The sequence below is a fragment of the Crocodylus siamensis genome, chromosome 9 (assembly GCF_052110815.1).
Source record: "Crocodylus siamensis isolate JL-2025a chromosome 9, ASM5211081v1, whole genome shotgun sequence".
Classification (NCBI taxonomy): domain Eukaryota; kingdom Metazoa; phylum Chordata; order Crocodylia; family Crocodylidae; genus Crocodylus; species Crocodylus siamensis.
Genome location: NC_143403.1, coordinates 50,865,978 through 50,883,929, shown reverse-complemented (window position 1 = coordinate 50,883,929; position 17,952 = coordinate 50,865,978). Strand labels below are relative to the sequence as shown.

The following is a 17,952-nucleotide window of genomic DNA, read 5'->3' as shown; positions in this document are numbered from 1 at the left end:
TCTGGAACGTGTATACCAACTCCACAAGTCATGGTGTACCTAGGTGAGCAGAGGCACCAGGACAGCAAGCAGGGAAAAAATGTAATTGTTTCGCATATGACTAACCATATCACACTCTGTCCTGTACATATGGCAATACATGTCATACCTCAAACCCTTGATTTATTTTTAAGAACCTTTTCTCATCATATGTGTGTTGCTGAGTGTCTGAAGTACTTTGTTTGGTGTAAAGGTATTGCTCAATGATTGGTATGGATGAAAGAAATAAGAATTTAAGCTTTTGTGTGAGACTCCTGTTGTAGTTCTTTCCCATAAGAGTGCTATCATTGGTCAGTGGCATCTTGCAGCACAGAGCCACCTAGGATAACAAGGGGAAGAAAACAAGGAATGCTTGAAAATGTTGGGAGCCTCCCTTTTTGATGTGGGAAGGAAGAGGGTGTATGAGAGAGAGAGAGAGATTAAGCATCACTTTAAAAAAAAAAAAAAAAAGTAGCTGTCTTCACTGACTTTCCATCCTCAGTTGTGCAGCCATTCAGGTACATTCTGGATTTTTAAGCACTGATTCACAAATGCATGTGAAACTTTGCATGATTGGAAAATGAAGCCCATTCTCCACCCCCAAGTAGTTAATATGATTTTGTTGCGGCAATGACGCTAGAGAGAGCCTGATCCAATGGACTGGGAGGCTGGAGAATTGGGTTCTGTTCCTTGTTCTGTTGCTGACCTGTGCTGTGACTTTGGACAAGTTAGAGAACCAAGTATTACAGAGTGTAACTTCACGCAGTTAATGGTTGTGAAGGGTATGGGAGTGTGGTCTCTCAGTATCCAGTGAGTTTCGTTTGAGTGTATTTAAGCTGAACAACGAGGGAAAACTATGTAAATCTCCCAATTGGATCATAGATAGACATAGGAGGGACACCTGCCCGCTAACTGTTAGTGCAGACTTAGTGAAGGGGCTCTTGGGGGAGCTGGATGTGTTCAAATCAGTGGGCCCAGATGAACTCCATTAAAGGGTGCTGGAGAAATTGGCCAGTGCCATAGCACAACTGCTGGCACAGCTGTTCGAGCACTCATGGTGCTCCAGTCAGGTCTCAGAGGACTGGAAAAGTGTCAGTGTGGTCCCTGTTTTCAAGAAAGGGAGGAGGGAGGGACTGGAAAACTATAGAACAGTTGGTCGGTCTCACCTCTATCCTTGGGAAAACTCTGGAAAAAATCATTAAGGATCACATTTGTGGGAGCCCAACAGGGGAAATAATGCTAAAAGGAAATCAGCATGGATTCATTGCTGGTACATCCTGCCTTGACTAACCTTGTTTCTTTTTATGACCAGATTACAAAATGTGTAGGATGCAGAAATAAAGGTAGATGTCATCTACCCAGACTTTAAGAAGGCCTTTGATACAGTATCTCATTCTGTTCTCATAAATTAACTGGCAGGCTGTGACAGATGATTACACAGTCAGGTGGTTGGCAAATTGACTTAGGGGTCACACCCAGAGAATGGTGGTGGGTGGGTTGATATCAGCCTGGAAAGATGTAGGCAGTGGAGTCCCGCAAGGCTTGGTCCTTGGACCAATGCTATTCAATGTCTTCATCAATGACTTGGATGAGGGCATAGAAAGCAAGTTGGCAAGTTACCAAATTATGGGGCAAAGTTAACACAGCAGAGGATAGGGAACAGATGCAGGTGGATCTGGACAGGTTGGAAAAATGGGCAAAACACAATAGGATGTAGTTAGCAAAGTGTTGCACCTGAGTAAAAAGAACCGCCAACACACTTGCAGGCTGGGGGGTGACCTTCTTAGCAGCACAGCAGCGGAAAGGGATCTTGAAGTTATAGTTGACTCCAAGATGAACATGAGTCATCAGTGTGACAAAGTGATCAACAAAGCTAACCACACTTTATCATGCATTAGCAGATGCATGATGAACGGGTCCAGGAAGGTGATGCTTCCCCACTTTGTGGCACTGGTCAGGCCGCAGTTGGAGTACTGCATCCAGTTTTGGGCACCGCACTTCAAGAGGGATGCGGAGAATCTCGAGAGGGTTCAGGGGAGGGCCGCTCGTACAGTCAGAGGCCTGCAGGCAAGGCCCTATGAGGAGAGACTGAGGGACCTAGATCACTTGAGCTTTTGCAAGAGAAGGCTAAGAGGTGATCTTGTGACTGCCTATAAATTCATCAGGGGAGGGAAGCAGGGAATAGGAGATGCTTTATTTACTAGGGCACCCCTTGGAGTAACTAGGAACAGTGGCCACAATTTGAGGGAGAGCAGATTTAGGTTAGACATTAGAAAGAACTTCACAATAAGGGTTGCCAGAATCTGGAATGGGCTTCCAAGGGAGGTGGTGCTCTCCCCTACCCTGGGGGTCTTCCAGAGGAGACTGGACAAACACCTAGCTGGGGTCATCTGACCCCAGTGTTCTTTCCTGCCCAGGGCAGGGGGTTGGACTCGATGACCTATCAAGGTCCCTTCCGACCATAACACATATGAATCTATGTAATAGTGAGCTCTAAGAACCAGCTCCCACGAGGTGGAAGCCTATTTGCTTAAACTAGTCAAAACCATGTACTGAAAAATGCAGAGGGCAACCCCACAGTGATGCCCCTCCAGCCCATCTCCTTTGGCATGGAGAAAATGGCCCTAGATACCTCTCTCTCTGAATTCTCTTGAGTATTTTAATAGCATGAAATGTTATACAAGGGTCAATCAGAGATGAGTACAATTTGAAGTCCCCACTGCTTGTTAGGCTTTTATCCTGCAGGCTATCTGGTTTAGTTGTACATTGTAATGCTGTTCAGAAATTGGTTTCTTGTGCTTAACTGGAACCAGGATGCAGTAGCTCTGTGTCAGAGGTATGTTTATGACCATTAGTTGTATTGTCTGCACCACTAGAAGACACTGCTACTATAGTGATGAGCTTCTGTACACTGGAATAGAGAGGGAACGTCTAGCAAGAGAACTTGTTTATTCAAGGGAACTTCTATCTTGGAGGCTTGTACTTTGACACTACAATGATAGGTTTCCTAGAAATAGACTCTACATTTGGACTTCAGAACTATTAGGATCTTGGAATGAGAGAGTTTAACCATGTGGCATCATTTCTACCCAAAACTTAACTCTTCCTGCCAAGTATGGGGGCAGCAAACTTGACGAGCTGAATTGCCAGCACTCTGCTGATATCCTCAATAATACCAGCCAACAAACCAAATAATTAACAGAGCCAGGTTGGCTTTCTGTTCTGTAATACATTCAGGGACAGGAGAAATCTGTACTTGTCCAAAAGATAAAAGATCAGTACAGAGAGATGTTATTGTTTTATGTTACTAAAAGGCCGTTGAAAAACAATGCATGGTTGAGAAGGTGGGGATGCGGAGGTGGTTTGATAATGCCTTAAGAAACACAGGGCTTCTAGACCCATATTACCAAAAGCATTTTACCAACAATGCATAGTAATCAGGAAGCACTGGTACATCGGAATGTCAGTTTCACTTAGTTACACCATACGTTTATCCTCAAAGCAGAAACCACCAGTGTAAAAAACAAAACCAAGCAATATAAAATGGAGCTGTCTTAATAGCATCCCTCTGTGTTTTCAGAAGGGCTAAACATTTGCATGCATCAAACATTACTAAATGCCACACACATGCTGATATTTGTTTAAAATTTCAAGCCTTTGCTCTGATGCTGTAGATTTAGATCCTTCTGTGACTAAGAATCTTCTTAGTTTAAAACCATTCTTTGGAACTGGAGGTAGCTCACTTGTCAGGACTGCAGGGGGCACTCTTGTCCTTTATTTCCTTAGGAGGCAGAGCAGAAAACTAACTGATGCTCCCAAACAATGCCACTGCAGGGCAATGGTAGTTCTGCCTGTGGAGGTTAAAGGCTTTGTGGGACAAGTCTCTTCTCTATTGTTTCACGTGTTCAAAAACCTTTAAAACTTTCAAGCCACCCAGTGGATGCTGTCTCTTCCTTTATGCCACATTTGAATTGTCTGGGCAGGCTATGAAATGTAGAAGATTAAAAATCCTTTTTACCCTATACAAATGTTTCCACTTTTCAAGCTTTGTCAAGGGAACTCCTCTCCCTTTTAAATCTACCTAAGAATAGGTGTTAGCAATGGTAGCACTTACCTGTTTGAAATGGAGCCAATAGTGGTTAACTTTTCTACATTAAAAAAATGGAAGCTTCTAAACGAGACAGTTGAGGGCTGTAGCTTTAGAAACTCTTACCCTATTCACCTTTCCTCTTTAATATTACTGTTTATCTGGGGACCAGTCGTCAGAATTCTTAGTCTGAGGAAAGACTAAAGATTCTTGTTTAGGAAGCTATACCAGTAGTCTAAGATGGGTACCAAAGGGCTACCCTGTGCCTGTGCTTGTTCCCCAGTCTAGCTGATTTAAACTAACATTGCAGGCCAAGGGTTATGCACCAAGTGTTAGTAGGGGTGGATTTTAGAATACTTTCAAATGGACAGATGATGACAAACACATTTGGAAAAGCCATGGTAAGAATTTAAATTAGCATGGCTTTTCTCATACCTGTAATTTGCATAAGATTTAAGGTATGTGCTTGTTTCTTTCAATTTCAAATTTTTGGGTGCAGGGCTTTAATATATGGGGCAGTTTGGAAGGGAATAGTCTTTATGTGCATTTGACCTAGTACAGTTCAACACCTCTAAAGCCCTTGGCCCACAGAGTCTGTCAAGAATGTCACACTAAGAAATTTACCCCACTTCCTGACCTCCACCACACTTGTGCTGGAGGAACCATCCCTAACGATGAAGAGTTTTTAGTTTCTGTGCTCTCTTTGCTGAGACTACCAGTTAATCAGCTAAACAGTTCAGAACTTTGCTTCCAGTATCTGAGTAGCTAACACTTAAGAATTTCAACCTCACATATAAAGCAGATCTATTTTAAAATGAAGCCTTGAGCATGCACTGCCCCAGAATATTGTACTGCTAATGGGGATGGCTTTTGTGATGTGGGCATCTGGGGATTTTGATGGAGATCAATCAATCTCATTTTACTTATTTGCCATAAATACAAGTACTATCTGATTAGCAAAGCCTATATGCAGATGTTAAGATGTTCCCCTCGGTGGATCTGTTCCTTTACTGGCTTTCTCCGCTTTCATTTCTACATGGGGAGCAACAAAAACCAGAACATCCTGACCCAGTTCTCTTTCAAAAGATCAGGAAGTAGGGAAGACCAAAAAAAAAAAAAAAATCAGATCTGGTGAACGCTGTCAGTTCTTTGCTGCTCTGTTAGAATGCTCTTGGGCCAAGATTTTCAAAAGTGACCAGTGATTTTTGGGAAGTCCATATTTTATACCTGTGATCTTCAAAGAGCAGGTTGTCAGGAATTTGTGAATTTTAGGTACCTTTAAAATGTGTCATGTTGGGTCCATGTAATTTTCAGTCACTTTAATAAGCCCTTCTAGATGATTTGTTTTCTAACCAACTTTGAGAGCCTTAACAAATGGAGGCACCATTATCCACAGACTTTCATCACAGATCATGAGATTTTCATTTTTTATTAAAATAGGAAAAACTTAGATTTAGGGGTAAAATCCCTTTCAACTTCTTCCTGATCAATCAGCACTTTGTGAGTTGTATATATGATAGATAACCTACATAAAAAACATGCCTTTGCATGGAAAGCAAGTCATCAAAGAAGAGGAACACTTATAAAAGCGTTCACAAAGTTTATAACAGGGTTGATTTGGCTTCCTTGTAGTTACTTTTCAAAATATATGGTACTGGAAAATTGTAGTTGAGTGAATTCTATATAGCATTCCAACATGTTCCCAAGACTTCTTAAAACACAAAACTGCTTCCATCTGATAAAAGGTAGAACCAGAGATTATTCTGGCATTAAGTTTTGGGAATATATATATATTTGGGATTTGGGAACTCACACCAACACCCACCACGCTCTTTCTAAATTTAGAACTAACTATCACCTCACGTTTCTGTGTAAGCAGAAGAAAACAATACTACCCTCTATCCCTAATTATTTGTTTGCCAGTTAGGTCTGTAAAAAATTCAAGGCTTGTTGTTGTATTATCAAGATATATAGCTATCTGTGCAGATCTTTTACAATGAATCACAGTCTTGAATTAAAATCCTTCTTGTAGGACTTGAATTCATACAAATTTTGTAAATCTCTTGAGTTACAGAATTGATGTGGACCAAAGTAAATGCCTACCTTTAACTGGAATAAGGGAACAGCTTCTAGAGAGATAAATCTGCAAATGATATTGGAACAATGTGTAAGGTTCCTAGGATACGTTTATTCCTCTGTTATCAAATTCTTGTATAAATCTAACATTACGTCTTAGAAAAACCAGTGGGATTAAAGATTGGCATTTGGTTTGGGGCAAATGTTATATGCCACAAATAGATGTTCTAGCCTTCATTTCAGCTATTTGCCTTGCTTCTTGTTTTACCTTTTAAAAAAATATATAATACTTGATACTTTTGGAAAAAGAAAATTCCCAAAGCTAGGAACCAGCCATGATTCTAATGCTGTTACTAGGGACAGGGTTTGGGAATTGAATCTCTTCTACAAGAGCAGGTGGAAAGGTGGACATAAGTAACGGATAGAGTGAATAAAATAAGCAGATATTTTTAAGAAAATCATTATAAAGTGAATCCTACAAAATAATGCCTTGCACTTGTTCAAAATGGGGATGGGCCATTATAATAAAGTGCAGTTACCAGATTATGTTCTTCATTTCCCATTATGAAGGAATACAGTGGCATAATGAAGTCTAGTGTGAGACTCCTGACTGTTCACACCTTTTTCTTTGAAAAGGAGGCTACATGGCTGGAGAAAAATGTCCCTTCCTCAAAATATCTTCCTTCTGTCAAACTTGTAGAAATGTTCAATAACTGGAGGCGGTAGAAACCAAATAGTTTGTGACCTCTACCAGTGCCAGAGTTGGTGGCATTTAACTGGGGACATTCAGCTAAGGTAAATAACACTAAAAATGGCTAAGTAATTGAGCACTTGAATACCAATTACTATAGTTTTAAAAGTGGAAATGGTATAATTTTATTTCCAAATAAATTGCTAAAAGTTTTAGCTGTTTTAAAACCTGGGTAAATCCTCCAGATAATATCTTGCTGCTATTAAGAACTTTTGAAACATGCATTCCAAGAATTCTCCAAATAACATCTGGAAACAGGCTAGGCCTACATTTGTGCATTCATTGAATTATTGCTATTAATGCTAATATAAAGCTTTCTATTTATTATGCAATTTATTAATCCCGTAAAAATGAACCAAAACAAATCGACACAGATGATGTATGTTGAGCCATATTATGCAGAAAAAAAATGCTGGATATGTGAAGCATGGATGTACTAAAATACAGAACTAGTGGAAGGACATAACACAGATCATCAACTCTGAATTAGAAAGGGTGGAAAAAGTCACCACCACTTATTCAGCAGTAGATTCATCTCCAAATTATACCAGTGGGCTGGACTGCATCTCTGCGTTCATTTAGGATATTAACATGTGAAGTAGTTTTTTGTCAAAGATACAGTGTATGTGGCACTGCAATGCATTCCATAATCTTGTTGGTACAGAGTCGGATTAACACATTCTTTATAAGAACAGCATACAGATAAGAGGCAAGGGGGTGATCCAGCAGGCAGGGGTGACAATATAGGACACTAGAGACATAGTTTAATTTCTTGTCCTGACACAGTATGTATGGTCTGGGCCAATCACTTTGTCTCTCTGTTTCAATTTCCCTATCTGTAAAATGGAAACTGTCCTACTGTACAGAGGTGCTTGTGAAATCCTCAGATCCTACAGTAATAAGGGGAGGTCAGAAAGATGAATACGAATGAGAAGAATTAACACAAGAAGATACAATAACGGGGCAATGACCAAACTATATAATTGGTTTGTAGCAAGATCTGCATTTGTGTGAACATGCAAAAGCACTCTTTTTTTTTTTTTTTTCTCATGTTGAACAATAGGAATAACTGAAGGGCATAAATATTAGCCTATTCTTGCCTTAACATAGAAAAAAGCTAGGAAGTAATGTTTTGTTTTTTCAGTGAAGAGTGTATTTTAAGAAAGAAACCTCCAGAAATAATACAGTGTGGGAGTAAGCAATCCTGCCTTTTAGAAAGAAAAGAGGATGCTATTTCTCCTGATGCTGCAAGCAACAGAATTCTCTCTTGCTTTTTTTTGTTAGCACTGTCGCATCATGTTGTTCAGATCAAGGAAGGAAATAGTGGTTTGAGAATGCAACAGATTTGCCTCTTGGATTTTCCAAAGAGGTCCATGTACTAAACGCTTGTCTGAATAATGGCCTCTTATGAGGCAGATAATGCTCCCATCCAGGTGTCATTGGTGGATTTTCTATAATGATTGCAGCACACAAGCTGTCTGGAATGACCTTCTGGTTCTAGAATGGGAAGGATGCTTGGGTATTGTGAACATGAGTTTATCTGAGTGCTGTGCATATACTATACTGTCTTCCACTAAATTTACTGTGTAACTGGTTTCAGGAGGACTATGTAGATAGAAAACCTAAACTATAATGCATCTGAGATGCATACTATGGTGCATGTAGGTGGTATAATGTTTTTATGGCACAGATGGATCATGTGTCTATAGTCTTTTTATACAGCTATGATAGCTTTTCTGTGTTGCTCAATCATTAGTGAAACCTCTCTGTGCTGCAAGCCCTGATTTCAAAGATGGCACCCCAACATTAAGTACAGATGCAGCACTTGTGCATTAAAATAAGCACTTACAAGCCAAATTAAGGCCAGATCCTTTCACTTATTTTTTGTCAGCTGAGGCTTTAGCATTTCATGTTTAATTTAGGATAAAATCCTGTTAAGATTCTGTGTTTTAACAACTGGGCTCCTTGCCCTCATCTAGACAACATCCCAACTATGATGATCAGGTCTGTGGTTCCATGAGTTTCAGAATCTGGCTTACAAATGTAGAATTGTGCTCTGAACTTGAAGTTATCATTTTATCTGAGAAACCATGATGGAAAGAACTTTTAAAAACAGATGCATTGTGAAATGCATTTTTATTAGTGCCACCTAAAAGCTGTCTATGCATTTGTCTGAACCTCCTTTGTCTCGCTCAACTGAGAGCCTCTGCCCTGTTGGTGTCTTTCCAACTCTTCAAGACTGTGAAGGGAAGGGGGAGTTTCTCTGCTTGGCTGAACTTCCTGCTCCCTCCCCATGAAATGGTGCATATCTACCCTGCCTTCTTCCTTCCTGGAGGTGTAAGCCTCCTGCTAGCAGCATGAATGGCAGCATTTCACAACAGGGTGGGGAAGGCATTCATTAATAGGGGCAAACCGTTGGGTTGTGGCAGTCTCACCTGTTGTACTATTGTATGGCCTTTATGCCTTTTCTGGTCTTTCCTCTTAGTTTTCTTTTATCCCCATATTTTTCCCCTGATGGGAGCAATCAAAGACTAAGGGCAGGTTTTAGTCTCTGCTCTTAGAGCCAGTATACACCGTAATTGCAGCCCTGCCAAGTCCTGTTCTATACTACAGATAGTTGAAGTACTATGTTTAGACTTCATCATACATCCAAGGCTTTGCACAGACCATTAAGCCCTACTTATTCTGTTTTATATATTTGTACAGCACCTGGCACACAAGTGTATCAATTCATGAGTGGAGCCTCTATGGGCTATTGCAGTGTTGCAATGAAAAAATGTTGTCCCATTCCAGTACAAAGTTTGCATTGTCAAAGTTTTATTCTCTCCTACATCACCTACTCCAGCTGCATACTTAAAACAAGGCTAAAGCAGCTGATTTACAAGACATTGCACATGCTGGCTTCAAAATGCCAGGTTCCCCAGATCAGCATGTCTGAAAATGGTCATTTGCTACATACGGGTGTTTTTATGGATAGCAAATAGCAGATGTGCATGGGTGATGCTACTGTGTGTGTCCAGATGAAAATGCAGGGGTTGTGTGGGTTTTTTTGCTTTTATTTCTGTTACTACATGGAAAAGCTCCTGTGGCTTTTATGAATTTTATTTTCTTCTGTAAGTCTCTTCTTGTCTTGCTAGAAACCCAAACATACAGCAGCATTAAACTTTTACATGAAAACCAAGAATTAAAGCTGACCGTTGTAGTTTCACTTTGCAAGATGAGCCATCTAGGAAAAAATTAAGCAGGCTTTTCAGTGCCCTTTTTGCATTTTCAATTAAATAAAAAGGTGTTTAACATAGATAAGAACATTTTTACCTCTGTTGCACTTTAAGCAACACTGTCAAGATTATCTTCCCCAGAACATAGGGGAAATTCTCTGCGTCCCTTTCTAAGGTCTGAATGTAACTGCAGTACTGGGTTTTCAAGTGAATTCCAAGCCAGGAGCCTTCTTCCTTGTTCCCCTACACCCTTGTTGCTGAGGCATTTCCAGTTGCCTGTTCTTATTCAGTCCAATCATCTAATGCAAACTAAGGGAATTTGTAGGCTTCCTTATTCTGAGATATATATATATATATATAATTTTTAAAAAAAATTTTTTTTGCCGATGTGGCTCTCTAACTGAGGCACTAAGCTGAACCTAGTGGTGGGGCTTAATTAGTTTTATGCACCAGTTTCTCACTGCTTATCAATGCAGGGGTGTTTCTGTTTTTTATTTGAAATGCCATGTTTAAATGTTACCCTCTGGCAATTTTTTTCCCTGCACCTGTGTATGTTCTGATTGGTGACTAAGACTTAGGGAAGCTTTTTTTCTTTTAGTTCTCAATAGGAAGCAAGTAGCTGAGTGGCTGCTAACCTTGTCCAGCCTCTCCTCTGACTACCTATTCAGTGCTATTAATATTACACGGTCTTGTTCTTTTGCCTGAGCTGGTAAAAAGAAAATTTTGTCCTAGAGTAAACACTAAGCGCATGTGTTTCTGACATACTCATTTGATTAGCTTTAGTTTGGCCTTAGGATTTCTAGAAACTGCCATAACAGAAATCATAATCATCTAACTTCTCAACTCGATCATATCAGATTTTGTTCCCCAAATTGCAGTCAGGATTCAAACAACAAAACGCCACCATCCCCTTTCCAATTGTTTCTTATATTTAGGCCTTTTTAAGTGATTTTTTTTAGTCTCAGCAGTGGAACTTTTCATAATATAGGTTCAGCTTTTACCATCTTTTCCACAAGTATGTGAAGTGGGTTTTTTTGGTCTCTGTCACTTCATAGGAATGTCCTAACACAAGCACCTTCTGTTAAAGCAGAGGAGGGCAATTATTTTGGCTGAAGGGAGGGCCACTGAATGAGTTTTGGTAAGGTGTTGAGGGCCACAAGGGTAGCCCTACCCTTTGACAGGTGCCCTGCCCCATGTTCACCATTTTGGGACAGGCATTTCACCCTCTAAGCCCTGCCCTTTGTCTCTCCCCTTGTCCCTGGCTGTATTTCTTTTGGGAGTAGTGGGTATGGGCGGGTTGGGGTTTGTGCGAAGTTGTGCCTGTGCATGGGAGGGTAGAGTATGTTGCGGGCTGTGTGTATACGTGGGGAGGTTGTGGGGTTGGGATGTGGGGGAGAGTGGGAGGTTGTGAAGTGGGGGGTGTGGGGACCCCCCTGCACACTCCCCCCTGCATGGTGCACAGCCCCTGGTGTCAGCAGCAGCAGCAGGCAGAGGTCTTTGGGGTGTTCATGGCCCACACAGGCACTGCAGCTCCAGTCAGTTCCACGAGCTGCATGTGGCGACAAGGAGCGCAGCCAGGTCGGCCCACCTCCATCGCATGGGTCTCCTCGCAGGTCACATGCAGCTCCCAGCACTCATGCACCAGCGAAGGGGACCCCTGCGCGATGGTGCTGGCTCCCTTCTGCACTCCCTGCTGCTACATGCTGCTCATGGGAACCCGCTGGAACAGGGAGGAACCCCGCCACCTGCTTCCTGGCAGAGTCCTGTGAGCTGCATGTGGTGGTAGGGAGCAGGGAAGGCAGCCGGTTACATTGCACGGGACTTCCCCTGGTGGCGCGTGAGGACCCGGAGCTGCATGTGACCTGTGAGGAGCCCCACAAGTTAGAGGTGGATCCACCTGGCATGTGGTCCTTGCTGCCACATGCAGCTCGCAGGCTATGAACACACCAAGGGCCGGCTGCTGCTGCTGCCAGTGACAGGGGCTATGCACCATGATGGGGTGGGCGGGGGGTTCTCCCCACCACCCTCCCTCATACCCCACAAATGCCACACACCCACACTGTCTCCACCCAAGCTTTGCACTCCCACTGCCCTCCCGTGGGTGCAGTCCCTGGGCTCCGCACTCGCACGCAACCCCAGTTTTGTACTCCCACCTAGCTGCAGTTTCCCCTGCCCGCCACTGCCTCCCTACCTGGTGCCTGGAGCAAGCACTGCAGCAGGGATGCAGGAGGAGCCACTGGAGGCTGGGGAGCTGAGCAGTGGCCCCACTCAGAAGTTGTGCATCTTGGCTAAGCCCAGGCCCTCCTGTGCATGAGGGTGGGAGCAAGGCATGCAGGCTGGGCGGGGACAGTTAATTGGCTGGCACCCATGGGCTGGATGTTATTGCCTGGGAGGCCGAGTGTAGTCCACAGGTCATATTTGCCCACCCCTGTGTTAAAGAACAAAACTCTTTCAGGTGCTGACATTTGTCGAACCCTTCCCATAAAATATATATATTCCAGACCCAGCGCTGAAGCAATGTTTGCTCCGCATTCGATCCAGTGGAATTTAAAATTTTCTCGAGTTACTTACACGCGTCTTGCCTTTAGAGCTCATAGAAAGACACAGTCTTGCCATAAAACACATGTAGTTAGTGTTCTTTCCCCGCAGAAATGTCTCTTTCTGTTGAATGAATGCTCAGCTTTTTTGTTCTTGCCTCCTGCAAGGGAGTGGTTTTTAATAGGAATGCAGTCACCAAAAGGCTAAGAAGAGTGGTTGAAACATTGTTGAATGATAGGATCTTCAACTCTCAACTATTGTTATGATGATCTTGTTGTGAGGCTGTTGGGAAGTAGTTGAATTGCTGCCTGGCCCTCTGCCCAAAAAGACAGACATAAGAACGTCTTGATGGAAGATGGTGATCCAGTTGGAATTTCAGCCCATCCTGACATCATGAGCCCAAAGAATGAATAATGATAAAAGCCAGCTTACGTCTAACTCTGGCGGAGTTTTGCCAGTGGTGCTGAGATTGTGGGTAACCTCAGTAGACTGAAAGTTTAGCCTCCTTATGAACCAGCTGAAGCTGGCAAGGTCTGCTTCCATCTGGAAGAGGTGCTGCTTAGGCTAACTCGGTGGTTGCCTCTTTAAGATGGCCATCTGCATTTCAGATGGCCACTTGCCAACTCTGTCCCTTTCTACAGTAACTGTTTCAGGGAGGAAGGATTAAAGGGGATGGAAATTTAGCTTAGATTTTAGGAAAAACTTCCTTGCTGTGAGTAAGGGTGGGTAAGCATTGGAGCAAGCTATGCAGCAGAGTTCTGGCACGTCCATCCTTAGCAGTTTTAAAAGCAGGTTAGACAAATATTTGTCTAGCATGGTTTTAGACAAAGATGATCCACCTTGAGCAAGGGGTTGGATTAGACCTCCTCAGATTCCTTCCAGCCCTATCTTCTATGATTTTATGCGAAAGGTTTGTAGCAGGTAATGCCTACCATAAAACTGATGGTCATGCTAATTGGAAAAGAAGCACGGCTTGGCAGATACAGCACTGGACAGGGACTCAGGAGACCTGAGTCTCAGTCGTGCCTCTGTTAGTGGTCTGCTTCATAACCTGGAAAAAATCACTAGCTGTTCCCTGCTTTTCCCATTGTGTAGTGGACATAAAGCTGTCCTTTTGTAAGGTATTTTATGTACTAATTTAAAGCACAAAGGAAGAGATGGGCATTTTATTATAAAAGTTTTTCTCGGCATTGTTTAAGGCAGTTGCACTTTCATGCCGCAGTAGCCACTGTTCAGTCAAGTGGCCTTATCCATGGGAGCTCTGGGAGAACTCTGCTATCCTCGACACAGTATTATCTAAATCACCTTGGTTCAAGAACCCATCTTGGCTTTTGCCGAGTTCCTTCATTAAAGTGTTTTGGTTATGCAGTCTTTTCTGCTTGCTGTTTGTAGGTGATATGATGGTGGTGGTGGTGGTGGTGGTTGTTGTTGTTACTATTATAATTATCTAGATAGATTAAATGGTTTCCCTCTTCTGTTTATTTGGTCTTAACTGTGGCATCTCCTAAGGGGCTTCTACCACTTGTTCCTGGCGATTCCTTGGGGACCTACCTGAGATCCAGTATTTAGGGAGTAAGGAGAGGTCAACCAGGAGTTTTCTGCTTTTGATAGCCCTGGGTACTGGTCAAAGAACCTGCCTGCACTGGGCCCAGCTGCTGCCAGCATGGTCATGTCTCTTCCAGCACTCTGTTTTGCAAACCAGTTGCTTTCAGGGAGCCACGCACATCTGTGGAACTGCTTCCCTGCAGAATTGCCACTGTTTCCACCTTAAATCCACATATATGTGTCCTGCTCTGTTTGTGCCACAGTGGCATGCCAGCAGCAAATGGGTTAAAAAAAAAAAAAGTGTGGGTGAGGGGTGGAAGCAAGGTATTTCAGATGCTCATTATTCACTGCCAACTTTCCCCAAAATCGTATTAATTTCACGCTGTCACGCAGGACTGCGCTGTCTTTCTCGTCAGTGCTGGGGAGGGTGGGTGGAGGGGGGAAGATGGGAAAGAGCGTGCTCTCACTTCAGCATTGCCGGTATTTGGAAAGATCATTGGTAGCCTCTCTCTGCTATGACACCGGCCCAGCGCCAGCACGTTCGGGCTGCCTGAGTTCTGGGGCGGGAGCTGGATCTAGGAAACGGGAGAGGTGCTTCTCCACATGATGGCTCCTGATGATCATTTTCCACCCCGCTGCTTGCGCAAAAGCCCCATGAAATTAGGTCTGTTGTAGCAGGCAAGTTTACCCTACAAACTGACGATGGCACGGGGGGAGGGGAGGAGGCAGTCGGCTGCCCTACCTGTGGGGAAAGAGGAAGCTGTCAGGTTTAGTAAAAGTCCCTTTTTACATGCATCTGCAGTCTACAAGGAATGGTTCTAGCAATGGAAGTGGGCAGGTTTGCAGTTGGGCTTGGTCTATAAATTGCTCTTGCTTTAAAAATCTTCCTCTGGACTTGTCCCCTGTTTTAACTGTCCCCTCATGCTCTCTGCCACTGCTAGTTCAAGAGCCTTTTCCTCTGCACTGGCATCCACCCAGAATGGCCTTTCTGCATCTCTGTTTTGCTGACTCGTGACCTCCCCTCCATGCATACTGCTTTGTCATGTTTTGGTACCTTTTCACTGTCCTATGAGGTAGGCAGCAGCTGATGTACAGCAGGAAATGAATGTTTTAGCCTAGTTTTCTAAATGACACGGGATCTCTTAATGTCCATGTAAAGCACAGACAGGCCTTTTGTCTTTCTGAGAGCTGCAAAGACCCTCATGGACTTTGGGGGAACTCACTTCCCCCATCTCCGGAGAAGAAAGGGTTCCTTAGCCCCTGTTGGGTCTAGAACCTGTGGCTCTCGTAAGTCTAGAGGAGTGGTTCTCAACCTTTTTCAGCTCAAGGCACCCCTCGGAAAATGCCGTCTCCTGGCTTTCACTTGTTTTTTGACTGCAGAAAAAATAACAGAACAATTCTTTGGTTGCGCAGAACTCCACGAGACTGCAGCAGTTCAGAATGGCTCTGACTCTGTGGATTCCTATTTGAAATCTGTGAGTTTATCTTGTGAATCGTGTGTAGATGTTTACACACCTAACTGTGCTAATACTGTGCAGTATGCCGCCCCACCCCAACACCACTGAAAGAATCTCTTGTGACCCTGGTTGAGTGCTCTGGAGGCTCCATATCAGGTGCTGAGACCTTGTGAGCCAACCCCACTGCAAACCCCTGCCTATGCTCTTGAACTTCCCCCCGTCCCCTGTGTTGGCAGACAATCCCCTGTGTGTTTTAATTTAAGCCCTCTCTAGAAAGGTGTGGCAACCTACGACCCATGGGCTAAATCTGGCCTGCAAAGAAACCAGCCTAGCCCTGAAAGGTCCAGTCTGGCATGGGGGATTAGTACCACGGAGCTGCATCATATTGCCCGTCCCCTCTGTAGCACTCCCCTCTTCTGTGGAGCTTGCTGCTTTGCTACATCTATGCTTCCCTTGATCTAGATAGGCCGGGAATCTGCAGACAGTTGGATGCTCGGGGTAGGGATATGAAGACTTCCATTTTTGGCAGCTGTGGCTAGATTGCAAATTCTGGCCTGCCCGAAAGACTGCCCACCCCTGCTCTAAAGTGTGTTAGTGTTGCTTACATTTTGAGGCTCTACGTTCTTAAGACAGTTCAGGTACAAACCTCTTGCATTTGATGTCTTATGTTACTGACCCACAAGGTCCAGTTCTTTTTAGAGGTGCTGAGCCCCTGAAACCACAGTTGGAGTTGAGTGGAGATGCAGGTGCTTGGCATTTGTGAAAAATTAGCCCAGCAGCTTTTTGACTTTTCCTTCTTCCCACACACTGTGACTGCATGAATGCAGATCTACTAAAAACTGGATGCAGCTGCATATGTACAGTTGCTCTAAATAGTACCCAGTAAGAGAAATGTTGGTTTGTCATATGAAGTACATTGACCCTTTGAGCAATATTTGCAGGAATACCATGGGTATTACTCTACCAGCAGCATTTGGAGGGTCACATTGAAGCTATGTCCGTAGCTTCTGAGTGCCACTGTTTGCTCCCAGATTTTCACATGGCCTGAAATAAGACACGCACCTTGTTTTTTGGGAAGGTAGAATGGAAAAAAAAAACATTTTTCCAGAGTTACAGCTCCATAGAGCAGAGAGAGTGTCTAATTTTCACCTTGCGTGTACTCTCTTGCTTCTCAAACAGATGCTGAAACCCTATCATAGAATCATTGAAAGTTAGGGTTGGAAGGGGCCTCAGGAGATCTAGTCCACCCCCCTGCTCAAAGCAGGACCATCCCCAATTAAATCATCCCAGCATAGCTGCTGCTGAAGCCTGATCTCCATGGGTGGATCGAGCTAAAAATAGCTGCAAGGCTGAAATGGGAAGAGAGAGACTAGGAATAGCTAATAGACAGCAACATTGCCAGAAGAAAGGTGAGCTTGATTAGTGGAACATCAAGACCATTAAAAAGGAATTGGAGTGAAGAACAAGGAGCCAGTAAGTCAAATGACTCCATGAGCTGCCTAAATACAAATGCCATGGCTGCTGCCAGAAAGAAACAAAGCTGGATTGAGAATCCAAGTGGGGTGCTTCTCTTCTGGGCAGAAAATCAGCTTCCCCACTTAAGATGCATACATTCCCCTCCTCTCCTCATTTTAGGGGGCTGATTTGTTTTGGGAAGTGCTGTGTGTGATATGTGAGTAAATATATCATATAGATAAGGGAAGAAGCTTTGTCCCAAGACATGGTTCTCCCAAGCTGTGTTTTTCTTTAGGCTTTGTCATTAACGTGCTGCATGACAGTAAGTCACTTCAGAATACACTTGGGTCTCTCTTTATGCGAGGGTTGCATTCCAAAAAAACCTTGCATAAAGCAAATTCGCATAAAGCAAATCCATTATTATGTGCATAGCCGTGTTGAATGCCTTTTTGCATATGATCGAATTTTTCTCGCACAAAGTGAATTTCTGGTATAAATAAGGTTGTCGCATATAAGCGAATTTGCGCAAAACGAATTCACATAAAGAGAGACCCAAGTGTATATGCCTCAGCTTCCCCACGTGTGATATGAGAACTGTAGCTTCCAACGTCTGTGTTAAAGATGGATCCTGTCTAACTTAGTAGGATTAGGTTCTCAAATGTTTTTCTCAGATGATCTGTATTGGTTCAGCAGCACTTTCCACCCTTCTCAGATATAAAGTTCTTCCAGCTTAGACTGGCTGCTTCTACACGATGCTGCTGCCTAGCACAATGTGAGCATTGTCATACTTTAAAATAGCTGTGGACA

General features: G+C 43.3%; 1 protein-coding gene across 1 annotated transcript in view; it reads left to right on the top strand.

Annotated features, from left to right (window-relative positions):
* RBM19 (RNA binding motif protein 19) overlaps window positions 1–17,952 on the top strand; it is a 128,241-nt gene that overhangs the window by 40,739 nt on the left and 69,550 nt on the right. The gene's annotated exons all lie outside the window — the stretch shown is intronic.